Source organism: Macaca nemestrina, chromosome 15 (assembly GCF_043159975.1).
Source record: "Macaca nemestrina isolate mMacNem1 chromosome 15, mMacNem.hap1, whole genome shotgun sequence".
NCBI lineage: Eukaryota > Metazoa > Chordata > Mammalia > Primates > Cercopithecidae > Macaca > Macaca nemestrina.
Genome location: NC_092139.1, coordinates 6,768,178 through 6,788,158, shown reverse-complemented (window position 1 = coordinate 6,788,158; position 19,981 = coordinate 6,768,178).

Below are 19,981 nucleotides of genomic sequence, written 5' to 3'. Positions count from 1 at the left end.
AGCAACCCGAGGGCAGAAAGGGGGATCAATGCAAAAGAAACAGACAGGAATCATGTATGATTCATTGTTGAATTCTGGTGGGATTGCCCAAGTAAATCATGCCCTGGGCCAACTAGCAGAGTAAAAGGCACCTTACAGAGCTGTGTGTGGGGAGGGGGTCCTTCTGTCACATTGCCCGGAAGATATGGATCCAACTACCCTCATGGTCAGGGACCACAGAGGCCCCAGCCCAGTTCTCACCCCTTCATGTGCAAATCACGTGCCACAGCCCCAAGCCTGGCAGAGGTTCCTGGAGAATGGCAACTCCTTGAGCACCAGCTTGGTACTCCATGCCGCTCGCCTCCTCTCTCTGTCTCTAAACCCACATCAGCTCTCTTCAGGAGGTATGGTCACCATCTTTTTACACACAGAGAAGCTGAGATAAAAATAACTTGCTCAAGTTTACGCAGCTAATCATGGCCAGACGCTGGGTTTAGATCTAGGTTTGTAGGACCCTGGGAGGTTGAGTTCTTTCCACTTCTTCACATGGCCTTTCAACAGGACAGAAATCAGCACAAGCCTGTCATCTTGGAGGATCTTTAAGCAAGATATGTGTCTTCCATGGGGGCGGTTGGAAGGGCTTCCGGGTAAGGCTGGGGAGGGGTATCATAGCCTGTGGGAGACCAGTAGAGTAAGGAAGTTTCCTGCCCCTCAACGGTCAGAGACAAGAAGTGATGACAATGAGGGGCTGTTGATGGTGTTCCCCTACCTTCTACCCATCTGACTTCTACGCCTCAGTTTTTCCAATGCATTCTGTAAAAAGGAGTTTTCATCTCAGTTCATTCTACAGGCATTTGTGGAGTGACTACAGTGTGCCAGGCATCAGGCTAGGTGGAGAGAAGTCGGAGGCTTGGTTCTGTTTGTGTGGCACGTGACTGGGATTGTGGGTCTACACTCTCCTCCTGCCACTTCCAAGCGGGAGGGCCCCGGGAATGTCCATTTACCTCACCAAGGTTCAGTTTATCCCCATGGAAAATGGGGAGAATAATAATAATGCCTGAGGCTCAGGTCGGCTGTAAGGACTGAACTGAACACGGTGTGTGGGGAGCACTTAGCACAGCCGCCAGGGTGTGGGCCACCTCGGGGACAAGGCGGGATGGTGCTGGCTTTTATGCAAAGGCAGAAAGTGCCGCTGAGCCGGGAAGAAAATGAAAAGAACAGTGGCTCACATTTCTTGGCCCACTCCTTCTCAAATACCATATTCTGCATAAAAATATCCTTCAAAAGTCACGGCCAAACCCCCACGGCGGTGGGAATGCCCTCCCGTGGAGGGAAAGCCACCCTCACACAGCGAGTGTCGTTTCAGACGCAGCTGGCACCGGGAACGGGCGGAGGGAGGAGTGACAACGCGCACAGCCGACTGTCAGGGCGGCCTCGGCAGGGAGTGTCTGGGTGCTCGCCGATTCCTTCAATGCTTCTGTATTTTTGAAAATTTTCATAATAAAACGCTGGGGGAAGTGGAAACGTAGCCAGCCCCAGCCCTGCAGGAGAGGGTGGTTCCAAGCACCATTTCCTCATTTCTTTGAATCTCTTAAAACCTTTTCCTCATAACCCCACAGCTTATAAATGTTTGAACAATTATGACTGTCAGGTGCACAAACAAGGCCCTCACACACAGCCTATTGTTCCGCAGATGGAAACATCTGTTAGATTAGATTATTTTTTAAACCCGGGGTGAGGAGAGAGGGGGACGGGGGTGTTGATAAAAGGCTTCCTGACCTGGGCTTGTGAACAGCCACACTGAGAAAATCTGGCTTTTCAGGAACTTCCCCTGGAGCCACCTTCCTTTACCAGGACACAAGCTTAACTCTTTCAAACCAAAGGCTTCTTTGCAGTGGGCACAATAGCCCTGTTCTTGTGCTACAATATTTTTTTAAAAATCCAAATGGTATATCTAAGCCCATGACTGACCCCAACCTAACTTGGGGGTTTTAACACAGTGATGAAGGGCTCAGGGTTTGAGAGCTCAGCCTGGAGCCAGACTGCCTGGGTTTGAATCACATTAGCTTTGTACTTACCCTCTCTGTGCCCATCTATAAAATGGGAGCAATCACTGTTGGCTTTTTAGTGAATTAACAAAAATATTACAAGAGCTGAGAGTAGATGAGACCAGCACATAGTAACAGATTGTTGTTACTTACAGCCATGTGCTGCATAATGACATTTTGGTCAAGGACAGACCACCTATATGATGGCGGTCCCATAAAATTATAATCCTGTATTTTTACGGTACCTTGTCTACGTTTGGACATGTTTAGAGATACAAATACTTACTATTGTGTTACGATGCCCTACAGTTTCAGTAAGTCACATATTGTCCAGGTTTTCAGCCTAGGAGTCATGGGCTGTATCCTACAGCCTGGGTGTGCAGCAGGCTACGCCACCTGGGTTGTACAAGTGCACTCTCTGAGGTTTGCACAGTGACGAAGTTGCCTGATGACCCATTTCTCAGAATGTGTCCCTGTCCTTCAGCACTCATGACTGTATTATTATTAAGAACTTAGTAATTCTTCTGAGATCATGGAGGAAACCATGAAAATGGCTAAATGAAAAGGTTAAACGGTTACTATGAAAATGGTAAAGTGTAAATGGAGATAATGGGTGAGGTTATTGTGATAATAATAGGACCCTCCTCCTAGGGCTGCTGTGAGGATGAAACAGCATCGACCATGCCAGGGAAATTACTGCGCAGAATGCCCTGGCTCAATCAAATGTTGTCTGTGAAAGCTTGTGAGGCATGCAACGGGACACTGGCTCTTACCTTTGCGACAGGAAAGCCGCCTGCCTTAGGCTGTGAGCCATGCTAGGAAACGTACTAACAGCCGCAGAAAGAACCTAGCCCGTCTGCTTCTCATATGCCTGGGCCCCATTCCACTGGCTCCCAGACGGCCGTGACCTCGATACGGTGTGCGCGCCAGTGGCTGGCCTGACCCCCTAATCGTGACCGCCCACCTCGCCAGGATGACCTACATTTCCACAGTGGCGGCTGGAGGAGACATTCCAGGATAATTAGCAAACACACACACACAGACACACACACATATAGACACACACACACACACACACAGAGCAGCTCAGGCCTGGCTGTCGCTGGCACACTCGCTGTCTAGACAGGGCTGGGAGCTGAATGGCCTCCTGCCAGGGAGGTAGGCTGCTTGGGGCTGCAACCAGGACAGCTGAGGTGGGGAGAGAGGCTTTTCCTGTTCACTGGGGCAGAGACCCCTGAGAAGAGGAGCAGCAGTGATCGTTCCTCCCCACCCTAAACAGGAGCTTCCAGTCATGTCCCTTCCAAGGAAAGTCTCCTCAGGAAATCATCAGGCAAGAGAGCCCGGGTCCAGCTACAGGGGAGCTTGATGCACTGCTGTTTGTAATAATGAAAAATGGGAAATAGCCTTTCAGAAAGAGTTAGTTAAGCATATTATGGGGCCATCACAAGCGGGACCAGCAAGTGGTTGCTGACAATTGTGTCGAAGGAGATGGTCTGATGGCATGTGGTGACTGTCATAAAATATTAAGTTTCAAAAAAGCATGATTCAAACTGGCATGTCATCAGGGACTGCAGTCATTTTTCTAATAGGTGCGCAGAAGAGTCATTAGAAAAGCACACGTAGGAGGCTTGGTGCTTATCTCTGGGCATGATATCTGGTCACCAGGGCACTTTGCATGCTCCCACTCATGGTTGGAGTGCAAATACCAAGGACACTAGACCAAGACCCTGGACTGGCTGGCCCAACACCAAGGTTCTGGCCCTTTCCCTGCTCCAAATTCCAGTACACCTAGCTGGTATTTTCCAAACGCCAGTCACGCAGGGACCACCTTCATGACTTTTGCCCACGACACTATAATTTACTTAGAATTATTCTTCAAATTGACTCACGATTTTCACAAAAGCAAATTGATTTTTAAAAGAAAACCTTATATCACAGTTGTGGTTGGGAAAATCAAAAACAGAAGGTAGCTGTAAAGATAAACACATCATTATTAATTTTTTAAAAATCCATCTAACTAACACAAGAGCTGAAAACCAAACACCACATGTGCTCACTCATAAGTGGGAGTTCAATGAGAACACAAGGACACAGGGCAGGGGAGCATCACAAACCGGGACCTGTCAAGGGGGTGGGGGGTGGGGGAGGGATAACATTAGGAGAAATACCTAGTGTAGATGATGGGTTGATGGGTGCAGCAAAAACCACCATGGCACGTGTATACCTATGTAACAAATCTGCATATTCTGCACATGTACCCCAGAACCTAAAGTATAAAAGAAAATTCCTTGTGTGCCACCTAAGATCATCTTGCCAATGATATGTAGGCCACACATTGGCCGACACTGCCTTTACTCAACCTCTTTATTTACAAAATGACCTAAGGCTGAGGCTCAGAGGGGACAAGATTTCCCTGGGGTCATTCAGGTTGCCAGGAGCTCTGGGTGCTGGTTCAGGGGCTACTTACCTGAACCTGTACTTATCCTGACCTCACTTGTCCTAGCAGGTCTGTCTCCACGGGGATGGGGCCAATCAGTTCCCAACCCAACCCATCACTGAGCTCCCAGGAACCTGACTGAGCCACAAGGGTCCAGCCTGTCCCCCTCCCGCCACATCCTCTGTTCAGTAGAGGTCCCACATATCAGACATTCCTCCCATGCTAAGTAGAAAGCTCAACCACAGCACATGAGCTTCAGATTAAATTATTTTTTAATTTCATGGTGCTCAGTTCCACAGTCAATTAATTCCATTTCATTTTCAAGGGTCCCAACACCCTGCCGCCTTCTTTTTCTAGCAGTTCCAGTGATTTTCTAGAGTCAATCAGAGATTTTTTGTGTTTGGTTTTAAATATGTGTAAACGTATGGTCTGTCTGTGTCCTTTTTCCCGTTCCTTCTCCTGACTGCACCCACGCTGGACACCCCAGGCTGAGGCTGGAGAGGGCATGAGGAGTTGGCCGGGCAGGCAGGCACCTGGCCCCTTTAGGAGGTGGAGGACAGAGGAGCATTTCCACATCCAGGTGGGTGCCTGCACTACAGCAGAAGGGAACCGCTGCCTCCTGGAGGCCCTGGGCTCTGGGAACTCCCTCAGTTTGCATCCCTGCTGTCTTTTCCTCTTATGGAAACCCTTCACCACCTGGATGTGTCTGCAAGCACTTGGCCCTGACTCCTTTGCAGGGCTGGGCATGTGACTCAGGCTGGCCAATCAGAGTAGTCCCTGCCCTGGGACAGCAAGATAGGCCAAGGAGCAGTCACATGACCTAAGCAGGGCCATTCAGTGTCCTGTGGAGGAATAAAATGGCTTCTGTGTAAGAAAATTGTGATCTTTTTCTCTAGGCTTCTTAGCTGTGAAGGTCATGGAAGCTCAAGGCTGCTGGAGACCACCCCTGCTGTCACTTGGAACTCAGCCTCCCTGATCGTGAAGCCAACTAGCAGAAAGGAGAGCCAAGAGATGTCAGGAGGAAAATAAGTCCTACTGTTGGCCAGTAAGGCCCTAGGTACAACTGTGCCTGAAGGCCACCAAACTTCCCAACTTTGAAGTTGTATGTGCCAGCAAATTTCCCTTTTTCATTGTTGTTAATTTAGTTTGTTATGTCACCTTCCCTTGTTCAAGTCAGCCAAGGTACATCACTGTGTGTCACGTGTCCACCTTCCTTTCCCTTGCCTCGAGTGCCCTGCCTCATCCAGGGAAATCCTAGAAGATAGAGGTGACAAGCACGCAGGAAGCTTTATGGAACATCCAACTCCTCAAGACTCAGCTCAGGCACCACCTCCTCCAGGAAGCCTCCCCTGGTGCCCTAGTGTGCCTTCTCAGGCTGGTTCATAGCCCATCTTTGCTGGCCCACAGCTTTTATTGAGGGTAGCACCATGCATAAGGGCTAGACTCTGGAACTCACATGTCCCTGATTGGAATGTCAACTCTTGCCAGTTGTGTGACCTTGAACATATGAGTAACCTATCTGTTCTTTGGTTTCATCACCTATAAAATTAACATCAGTCTCTCTACCTAGTTCCACTTTCTTGTGAGATTTGTCACTGAGTTAGAACAGAGGCCAGCACATGGCTGCTCCTCAGGTATTAATAGTATTGGTCATCATTTTTATGTTCTGTATTACTTTTGCCATAACTGCCTTTTACTTCCTTGTCTTAAACCACAAGCCCTTTCCCTTCCCTTTTCCTTCAATTCCTTTGGTTCTCCAGACCCCACAGTGCCTGGCATGTAATGAGCCTGAGAGAATGTCAGTTGAATAATGTGTGCCCCCCAAAATGAACAGGCAAATCTGTATCTTCTGCTCTTCCTTCTACCTGTCAAGAACTCTGACTTTGCCATCTCGTTTCTGGCTCTCGTCCTAAAAATAGGATAATGAGCAAGCGGGAGGTGGAGAGAAATAGAAGTGAAAGGGAATGAAGACAAACACAAGGGTTGGGGGTTCAGGATAACAGATGGGCTGGGCGGGTTAAGGAGGTGCTCACACCTGGCTGGGCGCTGGAATCAACCAGATGCAAGGGTTCCCAAACAAGCCCCCTGGGCCCTACCCTGGAGACTCCCACCTCATCTGTCCGGGTGGGGCCTGGAACTTCCCAGGTGATCCTGTGCTATGAGGCCAGGGCTGAGAACCCTGGGACAGAGGATGGGAGGAGCTTCGATGCACAAGAGAAATGAAGCTCCTTGAGTGTTTTTGAGAAACTTCAGCAAAGATTAGTTCCTGTTCAACTATTTTGACCCTCAGCTGATTGTTTCTTTGACTATGACCCAGTTCTGAGATAGGGTGCCAAGGGGACTCGGTTTTATCTAATGCAAGTGTGTGAATGAATGAATTAATGAGAGGAGGTTTGTCTCCCAACACACACCAGTAATCACAGATACAAGCAGCAAGGAAAAGTGGAAGAGGTGTTCCAACACAGGGGACTCAAACCCCTCATCCACCTCATCAGCCTGTGTTCAAGAGAGAGAGAGGCACTGGGGTTTATGGCTGTGGTCACTTCCCTGCCCTGATCTTAATTACAGGAGACCCACTGGCTCAGCAGTCTCTAAGTTGCAGGTAGAGAAATTAGATGTGATATCCAAATCCTTTTTTTCTTTTTTCTTTTTTGGAGGCAGGGTCTCATTCTGTTGCCCAGGCTGGAGTGCAGTGGTACAATCATGGGTCACTGCAGCCTCAACCTCCTGGGCTCAAGCAATTCTCCCATCTCAGCCTCCTGTGTAGTGGAGACCACAGGCAGGGACCACCATGCTTGGCGAATTTAAAAAAAAAATTACACAGATAGAGTCTTCCTATGTTATCCAGGCTGGTCAGCTTAAGGGATCCTCCCACCTCAGCCTCCCAAAGTGCTGGGGTTACAGACATGAGCCACTGTACCCAACCCTAGATCTTGACTAGTAACATATAGTCAGCTAGATAGACAGATGGCTGTACCATTCCTTGTGAACTTCTCTAGGGACACCCCTTGAAGAAAGTGTCTGAGGGTCAAATCAGAGCAGCTGAAGACAAGGCCCCGCCCACAACGGGATCGTGGGTTCAGGAAAGATCCTTCCCAAGGACCAGTCGGCGGGGCTGTGAGTTCCTGGGAGCAACAGGAAGAGGATTTCGTGTAGGACTCACGGTGCCTGGAGCCTGTTCCACTTAAGAGAAATTAAGCTGTCACGAGTATGAAAGGAATAATGTCACTCCCGGGAGTTCCTGTCCTTTCTTTAATAAGTCCACAGGGTGCCCAGGCAGTTTCTGGTGCTTGGAGACACAGCTGCAAACAGGTCACCTTGCTCTGAACCCACAGGTGCTCACTGTCTAGTGTCTAGCAGGGAAAGACACACCAAGCAGAGGGATGGCATGGGTGAGTGCTCTGAGCAGGCCCGACATGTTCCTAGGACCTACTGAGAGATGCCTGGGAAGCTGCCTGAACAGGAAAGGCTGATCTGGCTTGAGGTTTCGTGGTCTTAAAGGGAGAAATATAAGAGGAGGGGCAACAGGAGTTGAGGAGGATGAAGGCTGTTTCCTCTCTTCCTTCTCTACTGGGCTTATTCCTATGGCCACTGCAACACCCCGGGAGCTCCAACAGAAGGACCCCTGGAGTCTGTGTGTGTCTGTAGGAAAGGGACCGAAGTGCCAATTCCTGGCTATCTGTCCACCATGCCACCTGGCGAGCTGCCTGCCACCAGATGACACCAGAGAGGGACAGGAACACTGGGGAGGGGATACATGGCCACATGTCGCCTAGAGAAGGGGCAGATTTGTGTTTGTAACAAGCACCTGCAGGTAGTTCTTATCACAGCAGGGACATTGGTTGTCTGGTGCCCTTCATCTCTGCCACCCTTCCCAAGCCAGCCTCATTCTCTCTCTCTCTGGAGACTCCCCTCCTTGGCCCTGCCGCCCCTGTGCACTGGGTTTGGGAGACTTCCCGATTTCAAGCCCCCAACAGAGCCCATTGAGAATCTGTGTGCCTCCCAGGTCTAAATTCTTCTGAGGAAGAACTTGATTTGGATCGGGGCACAGCTCTGGTCCAATCAGCTGTGGCCAAGGAGGGGTGAGGTCGTGGCACAATTGTGGCTCGTGGGGCCTCCCTTGTGAGTATAAGGAAGAGAGTTCTCAGAGCAGAGGTACCCATCCAAACTGCTGTCTCCCATCAATGTATGCTTGTTCTCCCCAGGAGACCCCACTCCACAATTCAGGTTATGAATTTCTCTCTTTCTGGTAAATTTCCAGGCCTCACAGCACACCCAGCCTCAAAGGAATCTGTCAGAGAAACTCAGTAATGACAATATGATATGCTTCTTCAAGAAGTTTCTAGAATGAGAGCTCTCAGCAGACAGGGGCTGTTGCCTTTTTGTCCTGTGCACCCCAGCCACTCCTGCTATGTCCATTAAGCTCTAGGACCTACACGTCATTGGCACTCACTGTTATGGGCTGGATTCTGTCCCCTCGGAATTTGTATGTTGAAGTCCTAACCCATGTCTTAGAAGGTGACTGTATTTGGAGGTAGGGCATTTAAAGAGATGATTAAAGTTAAGTCATTTCATAAGGGTGGACCCTAATCCAGTGTGACTGGCATCCTTGTAAGAAGAGGAAGAGGAAACAGGGAAGGATACCCAGAGAGGCCATGTGAGGACACAGTGAGGAATGGCTGTCTGCAAGCCCAGGAGAGGGGCCTCTGAAGACATCAAACCTAGTGACCTCTTAATCTTAGACTTCCAGCCTCCAAGACTGTGGGAAAACACATTACTATTGTTGAAGCCACTTAGTCTGTAGTATTTTGTTATGGCAGCCCAGGCAGACTAATACGCTTGCTAAAGGGATGCAAAAATGATGGAACTGGTCCTCCCACCGAGAGCTTAGACCTGTCTACTGACTGCAAATGGCAGTCTAGGTTAGCTCTTGGTTAAAAGAGAAACAAGAACCAGTTTATCAGGAGTCCTGGAGCTTTCACTGGTGAGGACAGGGGTCTTCTAAAGGCCCCAGGGTCAGGGCAGGACCCTGATGTGTGTGCAGAAAGTGACCCACTACTCATAACCGTGGCTGGCATGCAGGGGATGCCTGATGACTTTGCTCTGTAGTCCTGCCCTACACTGAGCTTTTGAATTACTATCTACTCTAAACTTTACTTTCAAAATTTCTTAGACTCTTTTTATTGGCGAAAGCAAAGGCCTGAATTTGGCATTGGAGGTCAGACTGCTCTCGTTTGAAAAGAAAAAGGAAAACACATTTCCATGGGTCTTTGACTCTACAGAGATCAAACAAAACCCTACTTTGCTTGGTGATATTTCGGAATGGAGGAGCCAGGCTGCTTCCTGGGGATGAAGCAGCAATTGCGCCTCAGGAGAGGAGCTGCGGGCCCCTGCTCACCGCTCCGGCCGCTCCGCTGGAGAGATCCTCTCTCCCCACTGACTGCCGACGTCAGCACTCACTCCTGTGGGACAGATGCTAGGCCAGGTCATGCAAACCACCCACCAGGCAGAGCGATGGGAAGGCTGACAGCCAAGCCTGGCCACATGGGCACCCCTGAAGCCTGGGGTAGAGCTGCTTCCCAAAACATGTAGACAGAGTGAAGGGAGAGGCAGTTCCCTATGGAAACGGGGGCGTTTTTAACTAGAAGAAAGAGGAGTGGATATGGCACAGGCCGCAGTGCCCATGTGCCTCTACTGAGTTCTGGAGGACACTCTCTGTTGTTTCTGAACCCAGGTTCTGCTGCTTGCAGCTCAAAAGCCAAAACTCAAGAAATGAGAGTTAGTGGAAAGAAAAGCAGGTTTACTGGGAGAGCCAGCCAACTGAGATGATGAACTAGCCTCCTGAAGTATTAATACCTCCTTGAGTTAAGTCCATACAAATTTTAGGCTCTTTTTATGTTCAGGACAGGGGAAGAGGAGGGGATTGGGGTCGAGATGTAACAGATGACCACAGACATTGTCACCAGTGCAGGTCCAAGGAGATTGGGGACTTCCTTGTGCTTGGTCAGGTCACAATGCTCCTATAAATCTATTTTTAAAAACGTAGTTAGTTGTTTACATACTTTCCCTTGAATCCCAGAGTTCGTTTTTAAAACTCCATGATTGCTGTTTTTGCATATTATCTCAGTGCTCTAAAATTATCCCAGCCTCCGTGCAGAAGTGGGTAAAGGCCCATTAAGCAAACATGGAGTTGGTTGTGTTCGTTCTTTTGCTGCTTCCCTGTTACACTGTCAGTTCCCCCAAATCTCTCTAACATGGAGCGGTGTCTCCACAATCCCACTGCCTCTGTCTTGGGGCACACCTTGGTTTCTACATAAGGGCCCCTCACCCATCTCACAGCTCCAGTCTCTTCACACATCCTTCTCCACCCAGCTGAGGTCTTTGAACAGCGGTGGCAGTTTGAGTACTAGGATTCGGTGAGACTCAGTCCAGGTGAACTGTATCTTAGAAGGCTCAGGAATGGATGCTTGGGACCTGTGTTGATCCTGGTCCTCCCATAAATTAGCAAATTACTTAACTACTCTGTGCCTCATCTGTGTGTTGGGTACAGTATCTGTACCAATCTTAGAGGGTTATTACAAAGAGTAAATGAGGTAATATACATCAAGCACTCAAAATGTGAGCTGTTACTAAAATGTATCTCCCATCTGTCCACTTCTCTCTATCTGCACTGCCACCACCTCATCTGAGCCACTGTCACTGGTCCCCTGGGCCATATCCCAGCCTCTTTGTAGTGTCCTGGCCCTCCTCTGACCTGGCGCTGCTCTGACCCATTCTCCACGCAACAGCCAGGATGGGACTGCCGGATGAAATACAGGGCACCCAGTTAATTGTGAATTTTGGATCAACAGTGAATACTTTTTAGCATAGGTATTTCCCATGCAATATTCATTATATACTTATGCTAAAAAGTTATTTATTTGAAACTCAAATTTAACTGGGCACCTTGTATTTTTATTTGCTAAATCTTGCAGCCTTAAGCCAGGGAGAAAGCAGATTGTTTTGCTCCTTGCTTCAAACCTTCATTGAGTTCTCAGCACAGTTAGGGCAGAATCTGTACCCTGTCCTGACCTGCAGGGCTTAACCTGGCCCGGCCTCTGTGGGCCACTTTTTTTCCTGTGACTATTATTAACAATTTTAGCAGCATCGGTGGCCAGGCATTGCCTTGTCAGGTCACACACCGTGCCTGCTCCTCACCAGGGGACTCATCAAAGAATAAGAAAACGAAGCCAGCAAGGACCACAGGGCAGGAGGCTGTGGGACTTTGTGAGGTGCGTCCCATCCTGCTGTGGAACCCAGACCAGCTTTCCACTCGCTTGGGAAACTGTAGCAGCTGGACCGCCAGCCTGGAGCGAGTGGCAAGGGGGTTGGTCCAGACTCCATCCTGTGCTGCACGGGCTCCCCAGAACAGCTGCAGTCAACTGCCCAGATCTACCTTGACCAGCCCCATGATCTTGGACATGACCTTTCCCTCTCTGTGCCTCAGTTTCCTCATCTACAAACTGGGGGTGCTGGTGGTGCCTAACTAGCCTCAGAGCTGTTGTGAGATAACCAAGTTCGCACCTGGACAGCAGCCGTGGCAGCACCTGGCAGGGAGCAACCCAACCCCAGCCTTTTCAGTTCATTCTTCAAGGCTAGGCAGGACTGCGGACGTGGGCCGGGGCGGGTGGGGGGCGCAAATGGAGCTTGCACGGCTGAAGGCAGTTCTACTGGAAATCCAGCTGAAGGCAAATCTACTGGAAATCCAGCTGCCCCAGTTGTGCCCCCAATGGCCGCAGGGTGGAGCAGCACATTGAGAAGAAGGTGGTGGTGGGCACAGCCGACAGTTTCCTTCCTCCCCTCGCCTACCTGGGAGCCTGTGGCCTTCAGCCATCTCTCCCCCATCTGTGTTCCTGGCTTGCCTGCTTCGGGTGGATATCCTTACATCAGGGGCAGCGGGCTGCCGCGGAATTCAATCGGTCTCTCCTTGGGTCCCTTGACCTTCTCCCAACTGGCTGAGCTTCTCCTCCTGTGGGAAGCCCAGAATCCCCTGGCGACTCCCTCCTTTTCTCTTAAATTGTGGCCACAGCATGGCCCCCAGTCCATGGTCAGAATGCACAGTCCCAAGCTAGGGACTGAGCCTCTCGCCAAGCCAGACACACCCCCACCAGGAAGCACTGCCCCCACCACTGGATCAACCTCGTGTGCCAGGCGAGCCAAGGACGAGGGTTTCGGGCCTGGCTCTGGGTGCGTCTAAACAGACCCGCTTCCCAGACCCCGGGCTCCCTTTCCTCTCTACTGTCACTGTGCAGGTAACTGGGCTCGCTGATGCTGTGGTGTTTCTGAAATACTTTTATGTAGTCAAAAATCTTCATTGAGTCCCTACTGTGTGCCAGGCTCTGAACTCAGTGCTGAGAACATGAAACAGGCGGAGGGGGCCTGCTCCCACGGCGTCCTGAGCTGAGACAGACACATTAGGAGTTAAGGACACTTACCAGAGTGAGTATGTGCTGAAGGCCGTGAGCAGGTGGAGATGAGAGGGAGGAGCAGGGCTGGGCGCCAATGTAGAGAGGGGCTGTTTGGGACCCACTTGGAGAGAAGGGCTGGGGCCCCTGAGGAGGTGGCATTTGAAGGAGGAACAAGAATGAGCTCAGCAGAGGCAGGGAGGCTGTTCCCAAGGGCCAGCCAGTGCAAGGCTCCCAAAGTGAGCAGAGGGTGATGCATTTGGAGAAGTAACAGGAGGTCACTGAGGCAGGACACAGGGCAGGAGAGGTGCCGAGGGGCCTTCCAGGCCAAGGGCAAAAGAAGCCCCCGAAGGGTGAGAAACGCAATGCACATCCTTGCAGCGGGTTAAGCCGTGTCCTTCCAAAGAGACGTCCATGTCCCACCCTCCAGCACCTGTGATTGTGACCTTACCTGAAAACAGGGTCTTTGCAGATGGGATTAAATTAAGGATCTCAAGATGAGATCATTCTGAGCTTCAAGGTGGGCTCGGAGTCCAATGGCAAGTGTCCTTATAAGAGACAAAAGAGGAGAGACACACAGAGAAGGGAGGCCTTGTGACGATGGGAGCAGCGGCTGGGGTGATGCAGCCGCCAGAACAAGCCAGCAGCCACAAGAGGCCAGAAAGCATCTGTCCCAAGAGCCTCGGAAGGGGACTTGGCCCTGCCCACACCTTCATCTCAGACTCTGGCCTCCAGAACCGTGAGAGGACAAATGTCCGTTGTTTTCAGCCACACAGTTTGTGGACTTTTTTTATGCAGTCTTGGAAACTAAAACAATGTGTAAAAGCTCTGGCTGAAATAGGCAGGATTGGTTGTGGGGCAGGGGAGGAAGCGGGAGCCGCCTGCAAAGCCAGGACCCTGGAGCAGGATGGCAGCTGGAATCCAGGCAGTAACGGGGGGAAGGGAGGAGAGTGGGGTTGAGATATGCCTTAATAATAGTGAAGGTTGCATTTTACATCCCCACCCCCTGCCCAGCACCTTGCTGTAATGGCCTGATTCAGATTTTCATATTTAATTCTGGATTAAACCCAGGTGTTGGTTACCATCACCATCACCATTTTATAGACGAAGAACCAAAGGAACAGAGAGGTTCGTTAACATCTCCCAAGACCACACAGCTAGAGGCAGCAGGGCACAGATTGCAACCTAGGCCAGAGATCACAGGATCACATGTTTAGCCACCCCAAGCTCACTGCCATGCAGTCAAATTAACAACACTTGCTGGGGGTGGAAGTGGGTGGATGATGACAGAGAAGAAAACAAGAGCCACTAAGTGGGTGGCGCTGCTTGAAAGACTGTGGGGTGGACAACCTGTCTCCAGGAGGAAAATGGCCATTTCCTTCCCAGGATGCCCACTGGGCAGGAACTTTCTGGAGCTGGGTCCTTCAAGATGGGCCTCCCACTCTCTATGTTCTGCCATTTGGAGCAGGCAACCTGCTGCGGTTGTATTAATTATGTGACAGAAATGAAAGCCCCCAGCTGACCTGCTGGGATCATAAATACCACTGGTGGAAAATGGATTTGGGCCACGTGTCTCAGCAGCAGCTTTTTGTAGCATGAAAGTTGGATCTTTTCCATTCTGGGACTGGTGTTTGCTTAGCTGGGAAACCACTCGTCTTCCTGTTCCAGTTCTCCCCGTAAGCGTTCTTTTCCCCTTTATAAACAATCATAGGGGTTACCATGGAAATCAGAGTAATTTTCATCCCAATGTAGTCCAGATAAACTATCAGGCATTTGGGGCCACCTTGCCTGCCACCCGTGCTCTGGTCTCATGACTAGAAAATTTGGGAATGTCTGAGAAACTCACATTCTCTTGCATCGATTTCCTAAGTGGGTCAGAGCTTGGAGGTCTTGGCAATTAATGGCTGAGTTAGTGAAGGCTGAGCATAAAAATTTCATGAGCAAAATACGTCTTCCTTATTTTGAAACTTTAAAAAGCCCCACTCAGATAAATGACCCCTGCTGCACCTGAAGTACTGGGTAAATTAGGTGTAATTTTATTACAATATTGATTGCTGCCACCAGACATCTCAATTGTATTTTTAAGCCTTGATCAAAGGTGAAAATGGCATCTTTTAATCGAGTTGAAAAATGCAGCTCTGTGGGAAGATGGAGCTGAGCTGAAGGAGGAAGGTGGAGGGAAGAGAGAAGTCTCAGACCCCCTGTTGGGGAAAATCCACAACTTTTCAACAGAAACAGAGGTTGTCAGCAATGGCTGTCAGTGAATAAGTATTCAGTGAATAATAGGAAAAGAACATAGTAGGCACTCAATAAAAACCACACTCCTACTCTGTAAGCAAGAAGCTCTGAATATACCAAGAGAGGCTCTTAGAGGTGCTGGAAGTAATTAAAAGCTCCTTAGGGGTAAGAACTGCAGGAAAACAAAATTATTTTTTTCCTTTTTTTTCTTTCTTTCTTTTTTTTTTTTTTTTTTTTTTTTTTTTTTGAGGCAGTTCACTCTGTTGCCTAGGCTGGAGTGCAGTGGCACACTCGGCTCACTGCAACCTCCGCCTCCCAGGTTCAAGCGATTCTCATGCCTCAGCCTCCCAAGTAGCTGGGACTTCAGGTATGTGCCACCACACCTGGCTAATTTTTTTTTTTTAGTAGAGACTGGGTTTCCCCATGTTGGCCAGGCTGGTCTTGAACTCCTGGCCTCAAGTGATCCACCCGCCTGGGCCTCCCAAAGTGCTGGGATTACAGGGGTGAGCCACTGTGCCCGCCCACAAAGATGATTTCTTACGTCTCATGTGGCCCTGGCACGGAAGAAGTGCTCAATGAATATTTTTGGAATATCATTGCTGAACTTACAAGGTATAGAAATGACTGTGTTGGAGGGGGGTGTCTTTCAGGGACCCTTTCTCTGAAGGAAGAGTGAGAATTGCTTCGAAACAGTGAGAATTGCTCAGATGACAGCCGAGATCAGGGCATGGGGGTGGAAGAATAATGTTCTAGGCCAAGGGAAGACCCTGCTGTTCATCCTGACTGCAAAGCAGACAGGGTCCTCGTGGTGAGATAACCGGCCCTTGTGACTATAAATGTTAGTGTCGCTCATGGGGCTGAGAAGAGGCTGCTCACCCCTGCAGGTCCAGCCCCACACAGGACAGGGTACACATGCAGTTTGCTAAAGGGGAAGAAAGAGAGAGGAGAAAGAGGAGAGGGGAAGGAGGAAGCAGAGGAGAGGGAGGAGAGAAGCTCCTTTCTCTCCGCAAGTTCCTTCCTCATCTGTAGACAATTGCACAGCTAACATAACCTCTTTTGATGCAACATAAAAGGAAGTTACTGTTTGAAGAATGATTGATGACTTCTCCTGTGGTTTACCTTTCCCAAGTGACTAATTGGGTGCATTCACCCACAGCACAGAGAGGCACCATTTGCCCTGAATGATTTCATGAACCAGAGAAGTTGAGGGGCTCGGGTGAACGGCTGTGGTGCATGGAAAGCCATGGTCTTCCCCCACCCCCAACCCCACCCTAAAAAATCTCAGCTAGGACAGATCAATCACAGGAATTGACTGGCAGACAGGCTTGGTGTAGGAAGAAATGCCAGGAGGCTTTGGATAACAGGGGCTGGTGGAGGGGAGTTTCCCACCTGCAGAGGCCATGGTAAGTGGGAGGTATGACGTGCAAAATGGCCACTTGGCCCAAGCCTCCATGCCCAAAAAGCCCCAGAGTACACTGGAAAGCATCTCCACTCGAAGCTTTGCACACAGTCACACAGCCACCCTGGCAGGACTGGAAGAAGAACATGTGTATAGTATGAACATCTTTAAACTCCATCCCACACCAGTATTTGCTAAGAATTCATTTTTTTTTTTTTTGAGTGCTGCAATTATCTTGTGGGCAGTGCAAATTATATCCAGGGCTGTGCTGGTAAACCAACTCTTCTTCACAGTCAAGAAAGGGGTGATCCCCCTCGTTTGTGATGTTTGCCAATTACCATGGTGTAAACACTGTCACTATGGCTGATTGCAGGCCATTGATGGTTTAAGAACTAACACAAAAGTTTCCTAAATATTTAACAATTGACTCTCATAAACCTCTTCAAGCTGGCATTATCTCAGTTTGTGTGTAAGTTATTATTTATTAAATGTGACCACATGAAATATGCTGCAATTTTGCAACCCTGCTTTGGTATTTCTTTATTGTTTTAATATACCAGGAGGCTCAAAAGATGGAAAGGGTGGTACTGGGTCTCTTGGTATCAGAAATCACTTCTGTAAAAACCTCTGCTCTGCTCTGTTCAATCTGGTGCCTAAACCTGGAAAGTGATTTTTCACCATCTCTACCTTCCCACCCATCCTTCCCTCCTTTTACATTTATTAGGCCACTATTCTGCCTCCCCACATCCTCCATAAAAATGTTCCTCATCCAGTCAGGCATGGTAAATATCTCAGTCACTTCTATCTTCCTTCTCAGCATTCTAGTTTTTACCCTAAAGACCAGCCACTTGCTCATTCAAGAAATGTCAACAAGAAATTTATTCGGTACTGGGCACATGCTAAATGCTAGAGTAATAATATAGTTATCCTGTTTTAAATAAACTTTTTTTAAATAAACTTTTTGAAGAATACAATAGTAATACATATTCACAGATGAGCATTTGGAAAATGTAAAAAAGAATACAAAATCATCTCATAACCTTCAATTCCATTATCAGAGATAATGGCTGCTAATATTTTCGTGTGTTTCTATTCAGTTATTTTTCCTTGTACAATAAAAAGGACACAAGCATTTTTTTATAAAAATGATCATAACCATTTAATAATACATTACAAACCTTTCTACATCATCAAATATTTTTCTCTACAATATAATTTTAATAATTGTATAATATTCTATTGTCTGGTTGTGCTACGATATACATCCAATCTCCTTTGTTAAACACTTGGGTAATACTCAATTTCTTACTCTGAATCATTCTGCAATAAAAAGTCTCTGATGAATGTCTGCAAATGCCCATGATTAATTACATAGGACAAATTCTTGGAAGAATAGTATTTTCCAGGTCTTTTATGGTTTTTCTTTTTGGTCCAATAGTTGTTTAGGGCACAATTTTTTAGTTTGGTTTGTTGTGTTTTATTTATAAACCTTAGATTTTTAGCATATGTCTTACCAAAGATTAACATAGTTACAAAACTTTCCTCAAATCATAAATGTCAGCCCAATGGATTTCTGTGCAATAAACATACCCTTATAACTGGTGCCTAGATGTAGGAATAAAACATCACCATCTCCTCAGAAATCCCATTGGTGCCCCTTCTAGAAATTCTCTATACCCCATCCAGGGATGACTATTATCATGAATTCTAACAGCATAGATTAGTTTTGCCTGTTTTTGAACTTTTTGTAAACAGAACCCTAAAATACAAATGCTTTTGTGTCTGATGCTTTCGATCTACCCTACACAGGCGAGATTCCCCCACGTTGCTGGATGTGGCTATGTGTGTTAACTTTCCTGAGTAGTTGCATTGTGTTCTGGTGGATGAAAAAATCCCATAATTTATTTATCCTTTTACTGTTGATGAAAATCTAGGTAGTATCACCCATCTAGGTGGTCTCATCTTCACCCATCTGTAGGATCAAATGTATTAATTAAATTATACAGAGCTTCTCTAGGTATACTTTCACAGTTTTGTCTCTAGATCTGTGTAAGTTAAAACAGAAAGAGGTTTCTAAAATCTCCCACTGTATCATGTGTCACAGAGGTGAAGGAGTCGGCCCAAGGCCACACTATCCAGAGAAGTCAAGAGGCGTTTGGATTCAGCCACCCGGTCCTGGGCAGCCGAGGTTAACGGAACCCATGGCATGAGGCTGTTGTGAGGATAAAACATGATCATGGAATCTGAAAACTCTCAGCCTGACGTGGAAAACATGATTGCCTGTTAAGCACTGGCTGCTCATTTTCATCTTCTGGGTGAAATTCTCAAAGGGACTGGATGAATACTGAGTGAGCAAGGAATAAATGAACAGATGAACAAACGAATCCGAATGCCCTCCAATGTGCGTATGTGCCTGGGTCTGTTGCAGAAAGCCGCCTTTGTTGTCTAGACAAGAAGAGATGTTTGCTTTGTGAGCCCCTGGTGGGTCTGCGGAGGTGGCAGCCCCTGGGGGCAGCTGGACCTTCCCCTGGGCCTCCCACCGGGGTGACTGATGAGGCTGAAGGGGATTTTGCCAGCAGCTGCGGCTGCCAGCCCAGCCTGCCACGCAGACCTGGCGCTCTGGGCTCTGGAGTGAAAGCACAATAGTGGCATTGTCACCACTTCCCTGTTTCTTGATTGTCCCAGTTACTCATCAAGGATGTTGGCGAGCCCAGCCCGGAACACAGCGTCCTTGTCCCTTGATTAAGCAGCAGACACGCTCAGACAGTGGCCCTGCAGGAGGTGGCCGATGAATTCATCTCTTGGCCATTCAGAGAACCCAACAGCCATGGACTTGGGCAGAGATGGGTCAATGAGAGGTCATGCCGGGTGGTCCCCTCCAGAGGCCACCCCCAAAGGGAAACGATGACAGCATCCTCCCCCCAGGAGGTGCCCCAGACAAGGCTGATGAAAGGGGTGGCTCGGTGGCTTCCTGTGGAAAGCCCGCTCTGAGACAGACCCCTGTGTGAGAATGGGCCTGCTTGCTGTTATCACTCCCTGATCAAAACCCTCAGTGGCTTCTCACAAGTAGAAGACAGTCAAAACACCTCTCACAGAGCCCTCCATGATTTGACCACAAATCTTCCCACTTACCTTTTTGCTCACCATGTTCTGCTCACACCTGCCTAATTTCCGGCCCTGGGACACACCATGGTCTGTCCTTCCTCAAGCCTCTTCTGCCTGGATGGATCTCTGGCTCCACCCTGGCACCAGCTCTGATGGCCGCCTCCTAGCCAGGGCTGCCTGGTTCACCTTCGGACCCTAACATCTGGAGTAGCGCCTGCCCAGAGGAGGCGCTGGAGAGACATTCACTCAGGCTACTTCCCAGCCCCTAGCACAAGGCCTGGCACATAGTACGTGCTCAAGCAAATATGGAAGGGAGAGGGGAAAAGAGAAG